Raw genomic sequence first — 6593 nt, 5'->3', positions numbered from 1 at the left:
CGGGCTGGGGATTCGAACCCACCACCTTAGGTGTATGTGGCTGGCGCCTTAGCCACTTGAGCCACAATGCTTGCTTTTAAATCACTCTTTCAATCTATGCTGCAAGCAATTTGGTATCAATAGAGAATCACTGCCACTCAGTAATCTTCAAACTTCTAACTTCTCCTAGGGAGTTCCTTCAGCTCTGTCTTGTATTGAGCTTTTGTTTGCCCTTTCTTCTTTTGTTTTTTTTTTTCTTAATTTTTATTTTGTTGTTGTTGTTGAGGAGTCATTGAGGGTATAATGAGCCAGGTTATACTGCTTGCGTTTAGTGGGTGAAGTTTTTGTTTGCCCTTTCCTATGTAATTTTCTTTTTTGAATTACTTTTTTTGTTGTTTTATTGCAGTACCGGTTTGAGAGAGAGCATTTTTCATACTTTGCATTTCTGGAAATGTCTTTATTCTGTTCTGATATTTGGTTAATAGCTAGATATGCATGTGGAGTTGTCTCTTCCATGGTTTAGTTCCTCTTTAATTTGAAGCCTTGTTATTCATTGCATAGTTATTGTGCGCATATTTGATTACTCTGTCTTCCTGAGGGATTTACCCTCTAATTTTGAAATAGCCTTCTTTATCTCTGATGCTAATATTAATTGATATAAATAAATCCATATCTACTTTTTTTATGAGTAGGGTTTTTATAGTATATCTTTTGCTATTTTTGCTTCAGCCTATTTGTGTTCTTGTATTTGTGGTGTCCTAAAAAGCATATGGTTTGGGCGGTGCCTGTGGCTCAGTGAGTAGGGTGCTGACCCCATATACTGGGGGTGGCAGGTTCAAGCCTGGCCCTGGCCAAAACTGCAAAAAAAAAAAAAAAAAAAAGCATATGGTTTGGTCATAGCTTTTATTTAGCCTCTTTATTTATGATTAATTTTATTGCAGGCACAGATGGGTTTAAGTCCGTCATCTTGCTGTTTATTTTTTATTGTCCTATCTGTCCTCATTGTGCTTATTTTTTTTTAAAGGTGGTTCTCCTAGGGCAGTAGTTCTCAACCTGTGGATTGAGACCTCTTTGTAAGAATGAAAATACATCCCGGCATTAGGGAGCTTGAGAACCACTGCTCTAGGTATTACAGTTTATGTGCTTTTCTGACCATTTGTGTATTTTTTTTCTGAGACAGGGTCTTACTCTTTCCTCCTGGGTAAAGTGCCATGGTGTCACAGCAACCTCAATCTCTTGAGCTTCCTCCATCCCCTTACCTTAGCCTCCCAAGTACTTGGGACTATAGGCTGCACCTCCACACCCAGGTAGTTTTTCTGTTTTTAGTAGAGACAGAATCTTGGTCTTGCTCAGGCTGGTCTTGAATTCCTGAGTTCAAGCAGCCCACCTGCCTCGGCCTCTAGAGTCTGGGATTAGAGATGTGAGCCACTGTTCCCAGCACCTTTATATTCTTTTACATATCACTTCATAGTTCATCTGAAGTATTGTGTGTTAACTCAATGGTTTATCTCTACCATCTGCTTATTTTGACTTTATCTCATTTTTGTCTTCTCATTGTCTTTGCTTTTCATGCCTAGTAATTTTGGTTTGTATGGTAGACGTGTTGTATGATACATACCTCCCTGTATGTGGGAGAAATATGTGTTTTGTCATATAGTTAAATTATTGGCAGATCATTCTGATGCTGTTCAGGGTTGTTTTTAAGATTTGTGAGAGTAAGCCAGGTGTGGTGGATCATAATCCCAGCACTCTAGGAGGCCAAGGCAGGTGGATTGCCTGAGCTCTAGAGTTAGACACCAGCCTGAGCAAGAGCGAAACCCCACCCCTAAAAAATAGCTAGGGGGCTGGACATAGTAGCTCATGCCTGTAATCCCAGCACTCTGGGAGGCCAAGCCAGGTAGATCATTTGAGCTCACAGGTTCAAAACCAGGCTGAGCAAGAGCAAGACCCCATCTCTAAAAAATAGCCAGGTGGTGTGGTGGGTAACTGTAGTCCCAGCTACTTGGGAGGCTGAGGCAAGAAGATTGCTGGAACCCAAGAGTTTGAGGTTGCTATGAGCTGTGACACCATGGCACTCTACCAGGGGCAAGAAAGTGAGACTGTCTCAAAAAAGAGTTTATGAGTGTGGGTCTATTTCAGTTAGATCATAGTCCTTTCTCCTACAGTATAGTTCTCACCCTGAGGTCATTGCTTTTCTGGCATCTCAACTCCTGCCATATTCAAGCTTCAGCATCTCCCCAACACTGGACAACCTCTCAACTCTCTGCTCAGATTTTGGTGTCCCAGTTGTTACTCTCTGCTAGGTCTCTGGGAGGTTTGTTTTCCACCTGCATGTGCTAGGAACCAAAGATCTGAGGGGAATTTTTATGGGGAATTTTAGAGTGGCTTTTACTTAGCTTTCTTACTCTGTGTCTTAATTTGTTTTGTGCTGCTATAACAGAATACCCCAGACTCGGTAATTTATGAAGAACAGAAATTTATTATTGGCACCAAGATCAAGGTGCCAGCAGGTTGGGTGTATGGTGAAAGCCTAGTCTCTGCTTCCAAGGTGGTACCTTGAATGCTGCATTCTCTGGTGGGGAAGAGAGCTGTATCTTTGAATGGCAGAAGGTAGAAGAGGGAGGGAAAAAGGGGACAGACACCCTCCTAAACACTTCAGAAAGCCACCTAATCCCATTCACAAGGGTAGGAGCCCTCACAAAGGCCACGTATCCCAGTACTGTTACCTTGGAGATTAAATTTCAACCTGAAATTGTGGAGGGGACAAAAATATCCAAACCATAGCATCCTGATCCCAGTGGCTTTGCAGACCCAAATGACACTTTTCTCACTTCTGCCTGGGCTCTGTGCCATAGTTAAGAAAATACCCTTAGGGACATTTGTACTGAATGTAAAATTCAGGTGGTATTTTTCCCTTTCAGCATCAGTGTGAATATGGGGCTTCCTGCCTACATACCCTTGTGTTCAATAATAGATCTGACAGGTTGCTATCCCATGCCTGTAAATGGTCATTTCATTTTGTACAGCTTTAATCGTTTACATCTCAGAAATTTGAATTCATTACTTTTTATATAGTCATGAAGTCTAAAGGCCTTGTATCTGTTTATCAGAATGTTATTCTCTCCCAAAACTCATAAACTTTTCTCTTTGTACCCAGTGTTTAGAAATTTCGTATGATTGGTTCGTTGTCTTCCTTTTACCTGTCAAGTCATAAGATTTAACTTTGTGAAGTGTAAAAAATGTACATAAATCCTAATTATCTATCATATAATCTAGTTGATACTTGCCATTTTGACATATTTGCTTCCACACATTAAAGGTTTTTCATTACACAATTCATGCATAAATTCTGTCTTACTCAATCATATGAGGCTCTTCCTTCCCTAGCATCTGTCTTCATTTTATGTCACCTCACTCATTGCTAAAATCTTGAGTACTAAAGCCAGTCACCTTTGGCTCATACCTGTAATCCTAACATTCTGAGAGGCTGAGGCAGGTGGATTCCTTGAACTCAGGAGTTCAAGGTTGCTGTGATGCCATGGCACTTTGAGACTGTCTCAAAACAAAAAATTCAATCTATCCTGATTTAGAGAGTTTAAATGAAAACATGAAAGTGGCTAAATGAAAAAATTTAAAAAATACTTACATGAATTAACAGGATTATATAGAAGTTTTAGTTCATATTATATGCATCCTTTTAGCATTCTGTTAAATTATACTTCAGCCAGCTGTGCATTTTTAGGCTTTGTTAGTACTTCTAAACAGTATGAATATATATATGTGTGTGTGTATATGTGTATGTATTTTTGAAACCCTGAAGGTCTTATTAACATCCCGTTTTAATTTTGTTTTTTAAAGAAACAAGGTCTCAGCCAATGCAGTGGCTCACGCCTGTAATCCTAGCACTCTGGGAGGCCGAGGTGGGTGGATAGCCTGAGTTCACAGGTTTGAGAACAACGTGAGCCACAGCAAGACCTCATTTCTAAAAATAGCCCAGCATTGTGGCAAGTGCCTGTAGCTACTTGGGGGGCTGAGGCAAGAGGATCCCTTGAGCCCAAAAGTTTAAGGTTGCTGTCAGTAATGATGCCATGGCACTCTACCAAAAGTGAGACTGTCTCAAAAGAAAAAAAGAAACAGGGTCTCACTATGTCACCCAGGCTGGAGTATAGTGCTGTGATCACAGCTCACTGTAACCTGAAATTCCTGGGCTCAAGCAGTCCTATTTTAGTCTTCCCCATGGCTGGGGCTACAACTGCACACCACGGACCTGTTTAAGAAAAAAATTAGAGAAACTTTGTCAACTTGTATTCTAGATATTGTCAACATTTTGAAGATTCTTTTTTGGCTTCCATTGTTTCTGTTGAAAAATAAGCTATCAGGGTTTATTAGTTTTATTAAGATGTGCCTAGGTGGAGTTTTTGCTTTTGTTTTTTATATCCTACTTGAAGTTAAATAGTGTTTCTTGAAACTGGCCTCATTTGAGCTGTTTTGGAAAATTTATAGCCATTATCTCTTCAAATATTTCTTCTGTATTTTTCCTCTACTACTAGGACTCTAGTCACACATACATTTTGCCTTTTTAGTTTGTTGAGTGTGTCTTTAGACTCTGTTTTCTTTTTTTAAAGACAGAATTGTATCCTGTCACCCTGGGTAGAGTACCACAGCATCTTAGCTTGTGGCACCCAGAAACTCTTGGGCCCAGGAGTTCTTCTTGCCTTACCCTCTCAAGTAGCTGGGACTACAGGGGCCTACCACAACGCCCAGCTAGTTTTTCTTTTTTTTAGTAGAGACTGGGACTGGGTCTTGCTCTTGCTCACACTGGTCTCAAACTCCTGAGCTCAGGCCGTCCACCCACCTCGACCTCCCAGACTCTCAGGATTTCAGTCATGGGCTACTGGACCCAGCTCTAATGTATTTTCCATCCTTGTTCCTGCTATATTTTAGTGTGGATATAGATATACACAAACTTTTTTTTTTTTTTTTTTTTTTTTTGAGACAGAGTCACCCTCAGTAGAGTGCTGTGGTGTCACAGCAACCTCACAGTCTAGGGCTTAAGCAATTCTCTTGCCTCAGCCTCCCAAGTAGCTGGGACTCCAGGCACCCACCACATGTGGCTATTTTTTTGGGTGCAGTTGTCATTGTTGTCTAGCAGGCCTGGATGGGGCTCCAACCCACCAGCCTGGGTGTATATGGCTGGCGCCCTAACCACTGAACTATGGGCACCACACCTAGTGTGGATATTTTTAACTGACATTTTCTAGTTCATTAAAATATCTCTTTAGCTATGTCTAAGCTGCTGTTATAGCCAACTACATATTTAATTTTTTTCTACCAGTTTTAGGGCTTAGAGGTGGTAGGGAGTTCCTTATTTGTTTCTTAAAAATTTTCTCATACTTGGAAGCCCATCTTTTGCTTTTAAATATTCAAAGCAGGCTTGGCACCTGTGGCTCAAGTGGCTAAGATGCCAGCCACATAAACCTAAGGTGGCATGTTCAAATCCAGCTCTGGCCCACCAAAAACAATGATGGCTATAACCAAAAAAAAAATAGCCAGGCATTGTGGCAGGTGCCTGTGTTCCCAGCTGCTTGGGAGGCTGAGGCAGGAGACTCACTTGAGCCCAGGAGTTGGAGGTTGCTGTGAGCTGTGATGCGACAGCACTCTACCCAGGGGGACAGCTTGAGGCTCTGTCTCAAAATAAATAAATAAATAAATATTCAAAGCATTAACTCTCCAACACTGGTACCACAAAAATGCCTATATGATCTTCATCAATGTACTGATAATATCAAATACCCAGTATTTTTGTTTGTATACTTGTCTCCCTGTGCCTACCTTGCAAGCAGAAACTTTTTATTAATCTTAGATACCTATCCAATATGATAGTTAAATTATTTAGATTTCCTTAGCTCTGGCACTAGTTCTAGATTTTTTGTGTGGAAGGAGGCAAAGGTGCAGGAGGAAGGGGGAAGCAGCCCGCTGGCTCAGAGGGTGGGAGGCAGTGTGGCCAGGGCAGGTGGCTAAGGTGAGGTGAGGCGGGGAGCGGGGACTAGCAGGGAGAACCGGGTCAGGGAGGTGGGAAAGCCCTGCGGTCTTCCCGGCCTCCCTACAGCGCCTACCTCCTCGTGCTAAGGGCACCGAGGTCATGCAATGGAGCACTCAGCCATGGCCCTGGGCCACAAACCACTTGGAGATGCTGGCCAAGATCTTGGGGCTACACAAGATTGAGGTGGAGGTCTCTACCAAGACCACAGTGGTGGATGAGGAGGAAGCCAACGATGAGGACAGGGGCAGCCATGGGTGCACTGGCAGCCACCACTACCCGCCCATGACCGTGGTGCACTTGCACCAACGACCCGACCCAGGTGTTTCACCACCAGGAGGTGATCTCGGCGCAGGCGCACTGAGGTCCTGCACGCAGAGGAAGGCTTCAAGGACCAGATCCTTATACCATGCCCACGTTGGCGGCGACTACACAGAGCAGACACTGGTCGCCGTGGTGGCAGCCAGCAAGAGTTGGAGCGATAGGCTCGGCGCCTATAGCTCAACCGGCTAAGGCGCCAGCCACGTACACCTAAGGTGGCGGGTTCGAATCCCCAGCCCGGACCCGCCAAACA

The 6593-nt window shown here is 43.0% G+C and overlaps 1 protein-coding gene and 1 pseudogene across 1 annotated transcript in view; both read left to right on the top strand.

Annotated features, from left to right (window-relative positions):
* ZFP1 (ZFP1 zinc finger protein) overlaps positions 1 to 6593 on the top strand; it is a 26926-nt gene that overhangs the window by 12209 nt on the left and 8124 nt on the right. The window lies entirely within an intron of this gene.
* The window catches only part of LOC111725775, a 1328-nt pseudogene continuing 904 nt past the window's right edge, over positions 6170 to 6593 (top strand).

Source organism: Otolemur garnettii, unplaced genomic scaffold, assembly GCF_000181295.1.
Source record: "Otolemur garnettii isolate 467f Iridium unplaced genomic scaffold, OtoGar3 scaffold00047, whole genome shotgun sequence".
Taxonomy (NCBI): domain Eukaryota; kingdom Metazoa; phylum Chordata; class Mammalia; order Primates; family Galagidae; genus Otolemur; species Otolemur garnettii.
Note: the sequence above shows the minus strand (reverse complement) of the source record. Positions and strands in the feature narration are given on the sequence as shown.